Source organism: Oryx dammah, unplaced genomic scaffold (assembly GCF_014754425.2).
Source record: "Oryx dammah isolate SB20612 unplaced genomic scaffold, SCBI_Odam_1.1 HiC_scaffold_23, whole genome shotgun sequence".
NCBI lineage: Eukaryota > Metazoa > Chordata > Mammalia > Artiodactyla > Bovidae > Oryx > Oryx dammah.
This window is the reverse complement of record NW_024070207.1, coordinates 13042841-13054882: the sequence shown is the minus strand read 5'-3', so window position 1 is coordinate 13054882 and position 12042 is coordinate 13042841.

Genomic DNA, 12042 nt, shown 5'->3' with positions numbered 1-12042 from the left:
TCTCTGCAACTGAACTCTGACCAATGAAGGGTGTAGTACCACGAATGCTCAAAGGCGATAGTGTCAATGCAAGTTTGAGTGCCCAATGCACAGTGAGGCCAAACAAACTGAGACATTGGAGTTTGGAGAAGAGAAAGGTTTATTGCAGGGCTATGCAAGCAGACAGGTGGCTCAGGCTCTAAAGCCTGGAACTCCCCAAAGGGTTTCAGCAAAGCACTAAGGTCCCACTCTACAGCACAGGGAACTCTGCTCAATGTCATATGGCAGCTTAGATGGGAGGGGAGTTTGGGGGAGAATGGATACATGTATATGGATGACTGGGTCCCTTTGCCCTCCACCTGAAACTATCACAATATTGTTCGTTAATTGGCTATACCTCAATATGAGCTTCCCAGGTGGTGCTAGCGGTAAAGAATCCGTCTGCCAGTGCAGGAGATATAGGAGACACAGGTTCAATCCCTGGGTCAGGAAGATCCCCTGGAGGAGGGCATGGCAATCCACTGCAGTATTCTTGCCTGGAGAATCCCATGGACAGAGGAGCCTGGTAGGCTATGGTCCATAGGGTCTCAAAGAGTCGGACATGATTGAAGTGACTTAGCATGCACGCACACACCCCAATACAAAATAAAAAGTTTTAAAAAATATAAGCCAGGTGAGGGAGAGGGTCGCAGGGTCTGAGATCAGCTTGTGCACATTTCTCTGACTGGCTGATGGTGAGGCAGCAGGGTGGTATCACAGGGGTTGACATTGTCAGTCCCTAGGCTCCAGGACGGAGAAGGCAATGGCACCCCACTCCAGTACTCTTGCCTGGAAAATCCCATGGATGGAGGAGCCTGGAAGGCTGCAGTCCATGGGGTCGATGAGGGTCAGACACAACTGAGTGACTTCACTTTCACTTTTCACTTTCAGGCATTGGAGAAGGAAATGGCAACCCACTCCAGTGTTCTTTCCTGGAGAATCCCAGGGATCGGGGAGCCTGGTGGGCTGCCATCCTGGGGTCGCACAGAGTTGGACACGACTGAAGTGACTTAGCAGCAGGCTCCAGGAGGCCTGGGACTCTGTCAAGCAGTTAACATCTTCCATTGTTGGACAGGAGAAGGTTTTTTACATCTGCAAAACAACTCAGAAAATGTGCATCAAATACTATTATCTAGATATTTTGGAGAGGAACTAAAGCAGAGGATATGGAGGAAGGCCTGTCTCCTCACAGCTCCCTCCCCACCAAGGCTCCATGGGGTTCTTGCTGTTGTTTAGCTGCTCAGTCTTGTCTGACTCTTTGTGACCCCATGGACTACAGCACCCCACATTTCTCTGATCTTTACTATCTCTGGGAGTTTGCTCAAACTCGTGTTCATTGAGGCAATGATGCCATCCAACCATCTCATCCTCTGTCACCCCCTTCTCCTCCTGCCTTCAATCTTTCCCAGCATCAGGGGCTTTTCCAATGAGTTGGCTCTTTGCATCAGATGGCCGAAGTTTTGGAGCTTCAACTTCAGCATCAGTCCTTCCAATGAATATTCAGGGTTGATTTCATTTAGGATTGATTGGCTTGATCACCTTGCAGTCCAAGGGACTCTCAAGAGACTTTTTCAGTACCACAGTTTGAAAGCATCAGTTCTTAGGCACTCAGCCTTCTTCATGGTACAACTCTCACATCCGTACATGACTACTGGAAAGACTATAACTTTGACTGTGAAGAGCCTAAGCCACTCCATTTTGCAAAAAAAAAAAAAAAAAAAAAAAAAAGACTCCATTTTAGAGTTCTGAGGAAAGAGTCTTTGGAAATCTTCTGACCTCACCCCCCCCCCACCTGCAAGCCAATCAGATCCCAGATCAGCATCTCCTGACTTTATGTTCAGGACTTATGACCTGCCTGGGAAATTCGAATTAAGCCCGGGAAATGAAAACCAATCAGAACCCAATACCTAACCCTTCCACAGAAGGTAACCAATTAGACATCTCCTAACCCGGAAACTCCCGTTTTTCGAATTGTTCGCGCGAGAATACCCTGTATAAGCAATGTAACCCAGAGTTCGGGGCTCCTCTCCTTAGCCGCTGTGTCGGTAATGGTGGGAGCCCCAGCTCGAGCTTGGTAATAAAAACTCTCTTGCTTTTGCATTGGATATCGGCTCCCTGGTGGTCACTGGGAGATTTCACAACTTGGGCATAACAACTGTACAGATCTTTCTTGGCAAAGTGATGTCTCGTGCTTTTAAACATGCTGTCTAGGTTTGTCATAGCTTTTATTCTAAGGAGCAAGCATCTTTTAATTTCATGGCTGCAGTCACCATCCACACTGATTTTGGAGCCCAAGAAAGTAAAGTCTGTCACTGTTTCCATTGTTTCCCCATCTATTTGCCATGAAGCCATGGGACCCAATGCCATGATCTTAGTTTTCTGAATGTTGACTTTTAAGGCAGCTTTTTCACTCTCTTTCAGCATCATCGAGAGGCTCTTCAGTTCTTCTTCACTTTCCACCATTAGGGTGGTGTCATCTACATATCCAAGGTTATTGATATTTCTCCTGGCAATCTTGATTCCAGCTTGAGCTTCATCCAGTCCAGCGTTTCACAAGATGTACAAACAGGCTGACAATATATGGCCTTGACATACTCCTTTCCCGATTTGGAACCAGTCTGTTCCATGTCCAGTTCTAACTGTTGCTTCTTGACCTGCATACAGTTTCTCAGGAGGCAGGTAAGGTGATCTGGTATTCCTATCTCTTTAAGAATTTTCTAGCTTGTTGTGATCCGTACAATCAAAGGGTTTAGCATAGTCCATGAAGCAGAAGTAGATGTTTTTCTGGAATTCCCTGTGTTTTCTATGAACCAGCTGATGCTCTAAATTTGATCTCTGCTCCCTCTGCCTTTTCTAAATCCAGCTTTTACCTTTGGAAGTTATCAGTTCACATACTGTTGAAACCTAGCTTGAAAGATTTTGAGCATTACCTTGCCAGCATGTGAAATGAGTGTAATTGTGCAGTAGTTTGAACATTCTTTGGCATGGCCCTTCTTTGGGATTGGAATGAAAACTGACCTTTTCCAGTGGCCACTGCTGAGTTTTCCAAATTTGCTGGCATATTGAGTGCAACACTTTAACAGCATCATCCTTTAAAAACTGAAATATCTTAGGTGGAATTCCACCACCTCCACTAGGTTTGTTTGAGGTCCAAAAGTGTTTCAGGAAAATGGGAAATTGGAATTTATTAGATAGCCTGATTGGATTTGAAAGTAGTAGTATTCAGAAGAGGAGATGCTGGCATCTCATGACACAAAATGCAAACCAATCAAATCATGGCCAGTAGGCATCGACAATGAAGTGCCTCCTGAATGCAAGGCTTGATGGTCTGAGTAGCTGCTACTATGGATTATTTGGGCAGTAACGATGAACCCAAGAACTATGGAGTGGGATGACTTCTAACTGTGTTCTCAGTTCAGTCACTCAGTCATGTGTGACTCTTTGTGACCCCCATGGACTGCAGCATGCCAGACTTCCCTGTCCTGGAGCTTACTCAAACTCATGTCCATCGAGCTGGTGATGCCATCCAACCATCTCATCTCCCCTTCTTCTCCTGCCTTCAATCTTTCCCAGCCTCAGGGTCTTTTCCAAGGAGTCAGTTCTTCGCATCAGGTGGCCAAAGTATTGGAGCTTCAGCTTCAGCATCACTCCTTCCAATGAATAGTCAAGACTGATCTTTTAGGATTGACTGGTGGATTTCCTTACAATCCAAGGGACTCTCAAGAGTCTTCTCCAACACCACAGTTCAAAAGCATCAATTCTCTGGTGCTCAGCTTTCTTTATAGTCCAACTCTCACATCCATACATGACTACTGGAAAAACTATGGCTTTGACTAGATGGACCTTTGTTGGCAAAGTAATGTCTCTACTTTTTAATATGCTGTCTAGGTTGGTCATAACTTTTCTTTCAAGGAGCAAATGTCTTTTAATTTCATGGGTGCAGTCACCAACTGCAGTGATTTTGGAGCTCCAAAAAGTAAATTCTCTCACTGTTTCCACTGTTTCCCCATCTATTTGCCATGAAGTGATGGGACCAGATGCCATGATCTTCATTTTTTGAATGTTGAGTTTCAACCCAGCTTTCTCACTCTCCTCTTTCACCTTCATCAAGAGGCTCTTCAGCTCTTCTTTGCTTTCTGCCATAAGGGTGGTGTCATCTGCATATCTGAGGTTATTGATATTTCTCCCAGCAAGCCTGATTCCAGCTTGTGTTTCATCCAGCCCAGCATTTCACATGATGTACTCTGCATATAAGTTAAATAAGCAGAGTGGCAATATACAGCCCTGATGTACTCCTTTCCCAATCTGGAGCCAATCTATTGTTCCATGTCCAGTTCTAACTGCTGCTTCTTGACCTGCATACAGATTACTCAAGAGGCAGGTCAGGTGGTCTGGTATTCCCATCTCTTGAAGAATTTTCCACAGTTTGTTGTGATCCACATCATCAAAGGCTTTGGCATAGTCAGCGAAGCAGAAGTAGATATTTTTCTGGAATTCTGTTGCTTTTTCTATGATCCGAGGGATGTTGGCAATTTGATCTCTGGCTCCTCTGCCTTTCCTAAATCCAGCTTGAACATCTGGAAGTTCATGGTTCACATACTGTTGAAGCCTCACTTGGAGAATTTTAAGTATTACTTTGTTAGCTTGTGAGATGAGTGCAATTGTGCGGTATACAGATCCCATATGCCGAGGGACAATTAGGCCCATGTGCCACAACTATTGAGCCTGCACTCTGGAGCCCGCAAGCCACAACTACTGAGCCCTCATGCAGCAACTACTGAAGCCTGAGTGCCCCAAAGCCTATGCTCTACCACAAGAGAAGCTACCACAATGAGAAGCTCACAAACCACAAGTAAAGAGTAGCCTCCTCCCTGCAAAACTAGAAAAAACCTGCACACAGCAATGATGATCCAGCACAGCAAAAACTAAGTTTTTTTTAAATAAAATGGCAATCTTAAAATTTAAATTGCCAGCTTAAGAAACAGAGGACGGTAAGTTTCTATTATCTCTTGTTGATGTAGATCACAGACCGATTGGAACCAGAAGGTTGTTGATGCTGAGTCCCACTTACTTTACCACCTACCAATCAGCAGAATGTCCACAAGCTGATCATGCCCTTTTTGAACCATTATTAAAAGAATTTCTCACTACCCTCTCCAGGTTGCAACACACAGTTTTGAGGGCATTAGCCCACTGTGGCCTCCTTCACCTGGCAAAGCAATAAAGCTATTCTTTTCTACTTCACCCAAAACTCCACCTCTAAGAATTAATTCAATGTCAGGGTACACAGGCCAGATTCAGCTTCACATAGTTGAAAATTAGAGTCTTATTCCTATAGATGTTTGAGTTACAATATATAATGAACTCACAGCATTGTCATGTCTCACTTTGGGGAAACTAAGGGCATTTGATTAGATGAGATCTCCTAGAATAGAAATGAGGATATTTGGGTGAATTCAGATGATTTTAAGTACCTCATCAATTAGACTTCTTTGCCCTAAAAGCCATCCCTAGTTGATGAAGCTAGCCCTGCCTTGCTTCAGCATCCTCAAGTTACTTGCAAGGGAATGCCAATTTTCCTCATGTACCGTTCCTACCACCTCTCATTGCTTCCAGACCTACAACTAGAGTTAGATCACAATATAGTCATGTATGGATGTGAGAGCTGGACTATAAAGAAATCTGAGTGCCGAAAAATTGATGCTTTTGAACTGTGGTGTTGGAGAAGACTCTTGAGAGTCCCCTGGATTGCAAGGAGGTCCAACCAGTCCATCCTAAAGGAAATCAGTCCTGAATATTCACTGGAAGGACTGATGCTGAAGCTGAAACTCCAATACTTTGGCCACCTGATGCGAAGAACTGACTCACTGGAAAAGACCCTGATCCTGGGAAAGACTGAGGGCAAGAGGAGAAGGGGACAACAGAGGATGAGATAGTTGGATGGCAGATGGACATGAATTTGAGAGAGCTCCGGGAGCTGATGATGGACAGGGAGGCCTGGTGTGCTGCAGTCCATGGGGTTGCAAAAAGTTGTACAGGACTAAGTGACTTAACTGAACTGATGTTCTAAGAATACAAATATAAGTCTGAACTCGAAGGAGGAAATTATGAAATTTTGCTAATTTATAATAGCAGAAATTTGGAGAATATGTGTGGGAATGTATTTGAAGGATACTATGCCTTGGAGGAAGGAATGTAATTTTAATTGGGCCACTTATCAGAGATTCTGGATTCAATTACTAGCTTGCCCACTTGAAATTGGTTCTATTTGCTTGGTTGACTGAAGTCAAGGCTGAAAATTAGACCATATTAAATGAAGTTGATATGCCAGATATCCTTGGCATAATGTAAAGGAAGTTCTCCAAAGGCTTAAGGAAATTGAAACATTGGAATACATTTATGATACATGATCCACTCACCTACATCCTAACCATGTCCCCCGATAGGACCTAGGGGATGTTCTCTTCCACAAGACACTGAAAAATACATTGACAAGAGGAGCCTTATCACTCTTGGAACATGGTACAGTGGAAGTCTTCAGTAGGCCAGAGATAAGAGTTGAGAGATGCTGCCACTGAATGTAACTTGCTAATTTCAATGAGAATAATGAGATCTTAGAATAGCAGAGAACAAGTGGCAGCACTTAATGACCAGAGATGGGGTGAGCATGGTTAACATGACAGGAACATAGCTAGAGAAGTAATCTGAATGTTCTGACCTGCAGAGAAGTTTGGTGATGGCTAATTATTCTTCAGATGGAAATAGATGAGCAATCTACTAATTCCTACTTGATCTGCATAGCAGGAACAGTTCTACCTGGTGAATAAAGATCTAATTTGAGTTATTATGATGGAGATTCATGGCCTTTTGAAGCCAAATCCAGCCTTTGTACCCCAATACCGAATTAATTCTCAGAGACAGAGTTTTGGGTGATGTGGAAAAGAGTAGCTTTATCTCTTTGTCAGGCAAAAAGGGCCACAGTGGGCTAATACCCTCAAAACTGTATGTCTTGAGTGGGTAGTGAGGAGTTTTATAGTAATGATTAAAAGAGGGCATAATAAGTTCATGGACATTCCTCTGACTGGTTGGTGGTGAGGTAAGTGGGAAAGAACATCATCAACCTTCTGGTTTCAACTGGTCTGAGGTCTACCTGTGTGCGGGCAGCATACTGTTAACTTCTCCCACCTGGTAGGGGGTTTCAGTATCTGCAAAACAGCTCAAAGATAGTGCTACGTGTATCCTTTGAGGGGGAACCAGGACTCCGCCCCAAGGCTGCACTATTGTTTCTTTTGACTGTCTTGTCTCTGCATCCTTTTCCTTCCCCAATTAGCAAACGTTTGGACCTGCTCCTTGGATCTCAGGGAAGGTCATGGAGGCCGAATGAAGCCTATTTCCTGTAATCAAGAAATGGGGGACACAAAAAGACTTTCGTGCCCAGGAGCCCCACAGGGTCCTGCTTGGTATCAGTTTCGCTTATTTGCAGATCTGAATTCAGTTCACACACCTAGAGGCCCTGGAAGAGAACGCCAGGTCCCCCTTGGAGAAGGATTCAGCAATACCATAAGCAGGTGTTGTAAATTTCCTCCCGAGCTTTCCTTTCTTTCTAGCCAGAGGGGCCTTTGGTCATTTACCAGGGTAGCCATGCACTAGGAAATTGGAAATGTAACAGGGAAGAACTAATTCTGACTCCAGTTGGATCTATTTGACTTTAACCTTTGCTTTTCATTGGTTTTGTTATTATAATCATACATAATGGCCTGCCTCAGGGAACCCTGCCCCTCTGCCTGAATGTTAAAGTGGCTTTGTTCAGCTCACAGGAGACACAACTGATCCTGCCACCCTGTGAGTGGCTGAAGAAAAGATGAACACATCCCCTCCTATTTTGCAAGATAAATGGCCTTTTTACTTTATTTCCTCACCTTCTCTCCCTCTCTGTTCTATAAAAGAAACTAGTATCCAGACTCCAATAAGATGTTTTTTTTGGAGACACTACTCTGCCATCTTCTCAGTCTGCCAGCTTTCCAAATAAAGTCATTATTCCTTGCCTCAACACCTCGTCTCCTGATTCATTGGCCTGTCGTGTTGCAAGCAGAGTGAGCTTGAACTCAGTAACAGAAACACTCACACTTTTCAGTGTTTTGAACAGTGATTATGAATTCACATTCATCCAGGACCAATGTGGGGGTAGGGTGGGGGGAGAGTTTACAACACGATGGTCATTGATTGGTCAGAGTCAGGGCTTAGGGAGTCCAGAAATAAATTTTATCCTAAATCCATCTACAATGGATCCAGTAGATCTGCAAATATATCATACAATTCTTAGTTTATGAATGAATATTTGAAGTAGTAATACTCAACAACTGGCAGACCTACCACATTTGCTCCCTGACCAGTGTAGTAAGGACTATTTATAGTAGAAATGGCCAAGTAGAATTCACTGTATCTGTCAGTACCTCACCCCCAGGGAAATCACACAGCTGAGTGCCCACCAAATATCTGAAGGATGTATGTATGTATGGAAGGTGATTTCTATTACATCCTCATTTAATTTGCCTGTTCGGCTTGTGCAAAAAGCATGCAGGTCTAGAAGAATGATGGTTGATAATCAAAATTTAATAATGTCAAACATGACTTTTTAAAAAGCTAGATAAATCATAAGAAACTGCAGAACACTGGCAACACTATGATCTTAAAAGCAGCCATAAAGAAAAGACATTACTCTCAAAGGAGGACAAGTAGAATTAATAGAATAGGAAATCTACTGCTTGGTGCTTTGGGGATGGGGGAAAAACTGTAGTTCTGATAACAGAAATGGATGCTGCAGTAAACTGTGAGATTAGGGTTAAATGCCCTTCTGCCAGTAAGTGTAAGCCTAGGAATGTAGCTACCAGGATAATTTGTTTGCCTGACCTCAAGGGAGATGGTGCTACAGGGCTCCCAGGGTCACATGTATCAACCTTACCTTAGATAGCCAATGAAACGGATTCTGGCTGGCAAAAGGAGAAAACTACTTTATTGAACTGTTGGGCTCACAGATGTGTTAGGGGAGTTGCTGACTGAAACCAACCACCGTGGCCAAATACCACAGTAACCACTTGCATGAATTACTTTACAACAGGAGATCCTGGTAAGGAACATGGAACTAACAAGCCACCATCAACTGGAAGAATTCAGGAAAGGTCAAAAGGAGAGAGGAGATGCTAGTTCATATTTATTACCAACTTCCAAGAGTCCTCCTTTGAATCCATCTTGGTTGAACGATATGCCACCAGCAAGGAGCCTGAGGCAGAATGGCCAGAGAAAATTCAGAAACTAACCCTATCACCATAAATCTGAGACTGTGAGCCATGTAGTAGAGCAGTTCTCCTGGGTTCCCTTACTCTGCTGCTCTTTCCCTGGGTGCTCCTTCTCGATAACGTTTTTGCTTTGTCAGCATGTGTGTCTCCTTGGCTAATTCATTTCCGAGGTCAAACAAGAGCCCATTCTTGGGCCCTGCAAGAGATGCACTAAGAAGCTCCTCTCCCTCAAAAAGGGGGGATAAAGTCTGTGCATCCATAAGCACTTGAAGTCCTACTTCAGAACCAGAGTATTGATGTGAAGATGCCACTACTGCCACCAGAATGTCTTCTCTACTTTCTCTCCTGCTCTGCTATGGATTGAGAAATTCAAGCAGAAGCATGTCATTAACCAGTTCTTTGTCACATGGCTACAAAGGGTAGGGATTTGGGGACAGCAAACATCTGGTCTTTAATATGTTGGGGAAAACCCTGATGATAAGTGGTTATTAGGGGTGGGGAGAGAATGTCACTATGAAAAGACAGACTGCTTCAGGGAGTTTTGGGGGGTGATGGAATTCTAATTGTGTTCTGTATTCTAATTGTGGTGATGGTTACAGGAACACATATCTGTGTTAAAAATTCATATAAGTGAGACTTCCCTGATGGTACAGCGGATAAGAATCTGCCTGCCAATGCAGGGGACACAGGTTCTATCTCTGGTCCAGGAAGATCCCACATGCCACAGAGCAACGAAGCCCGTGTGCCATAGCTACCGAGCCCGTGAGCCGCAACTACTGAACCCATGTGCTGCAACTACTGAAACCTGTGCGCCTAGAGCCTGCCCTCCACAAACAGAGAAGCCACCAGAATGAGAAGCCTGTGCAGCACAACAAAGAGTAGCTGCTGCTCCTTGCAACTACAGAAACACCCGTGTGGGGCAACAAAGACCCTGCACCACCAAAAAAAAAAAAAAAAAATCGTAGAGGTGTACACCAAAAAAAAAGCTAATTTATTGTATGATAATTAAAAAAATGAAACATAACTATGGTTGTGTTGTAGGAATGACTACTGTACCTATCCATAGTTTCTGCCATTCTTTTTTAGGTACATAATTATATACAGGAGACGGGGATCAAGACCATCCCCAAGAAAAAGAAATGCAAAAAGGCAAAATGGCTGTCTGAGGAGGCCTTACAAATAGCTGAGAAAAGTAGAGAAGTGAAAGGCAAAGGAGAAAAGGAAAGATATACCCATTTGAATGCAGAGTTCCAAAGAATAGCAAGGAGAGATAAGAAAGCCATCCTCAGTGATCGATGCAAAGAAATAGAGGAAAACAATAGAATGAGAAAGATTAGACATCTCTTCAAGAAAATTAGAGATACCAAGGGAACATTTCATACAAAGATGGGCTTGATAATGGACAGAAATGGTATGGACCTAACAGAAGCAGAAGATATTAAGAAGAGGTGGCAAGAATACACAGAACTATACAAAAAAGATCTTTATGACCCAGATAACCATGATGGTGTGATCACTCACCTAAGCCAGACATCCTGGAGTGCAAAGTCAAGAGGGATTTAGGAAGCATCACTATAAACAAAGCTGATGGAGGTGATGGAATTCCAGTGGAGCTATTTCAAATCCTAAAAGATGATGCCGTGAAAGTGCTGCACTCAATATGTCAGCAAATTTGGAAAACTCAGCAGTGGCCACAGGACTGGGAAAGGTCAGTTTTCATTCCAATCCCAAAGAAAGGCAATGCCAAAGAATGCTCAAACTACCACACGATTGCACTCATCTCACACGCTAGCAAATGCTCAAAACTCTCCAAGCTAGGCTTCAACAGTCCATGAACCGAGAACTTGCAGGTGTTCAAGCTGGATTTAGAAAAGGCAGAGGAACCAGAGATCAAATTGCCAACATCCGCTGGATCATGGAAAAAGCAAGAGAATTCCAGAAAAACATCTACTTCTGCTTACTACGCCTTTGACGGCGTGGGTCACAACAAACTGGAAAATTCTTCAAGAGATGGGAATACCAGATCACCTGACCTGCCTCTTGAGAAATCTGTATGCAGGTCAAGGGGCAACACTCAGACCCAGACATGGAACAACAGACTGGTTCCAAATCGGGAAAGGAGTATATCAAGGCTGTATATTGTCACCCTGATTATTTAACTTATATACAGGGTACATCATGAGAAATGCTGGGCTGGATGAAGCACAAGCTGGAATCAAGATTGCCAGGAGAAATATCAATAACCTCAGATACGCAGATGACACCACCCTTATGGCAGACAGTGAAGAACTAAAAAGGCTACTGATGAAGGTGAAAGAGGAGAGTGGAAAAGCTGCCTTGAAACTCAACATTCAGAAAACTAAGATCATGGCATCCGGTCCCATCACTTCATGGCAAATAGATGGGGGGAAAATGGAGACAGTGAGAGACTTTATTTTGGGGGGCTCCAAAATCACTGGAGATGGTGATTGCAGCCATGAAAGGTACCTGCTCCTTGGAAAAAAAGCTGTGACCAACCCAGACAGCATATTAAAAAGCAGAGTCATTACTTTTCTGACAAAAGTCCATCTAGTCAAAGCTATGGTTTTTCCAATAGTCATGTATGGATGTGAGAGTTGGACTATAAAGTAAACTGAGAGCCGAAGCATTGATGCTTTTGAACTGTGGTGTTGGAGAAGACTCTTGAGAGTCCCCTGGACTGCAAGGAGATCCAACCAGTCCATCCTAA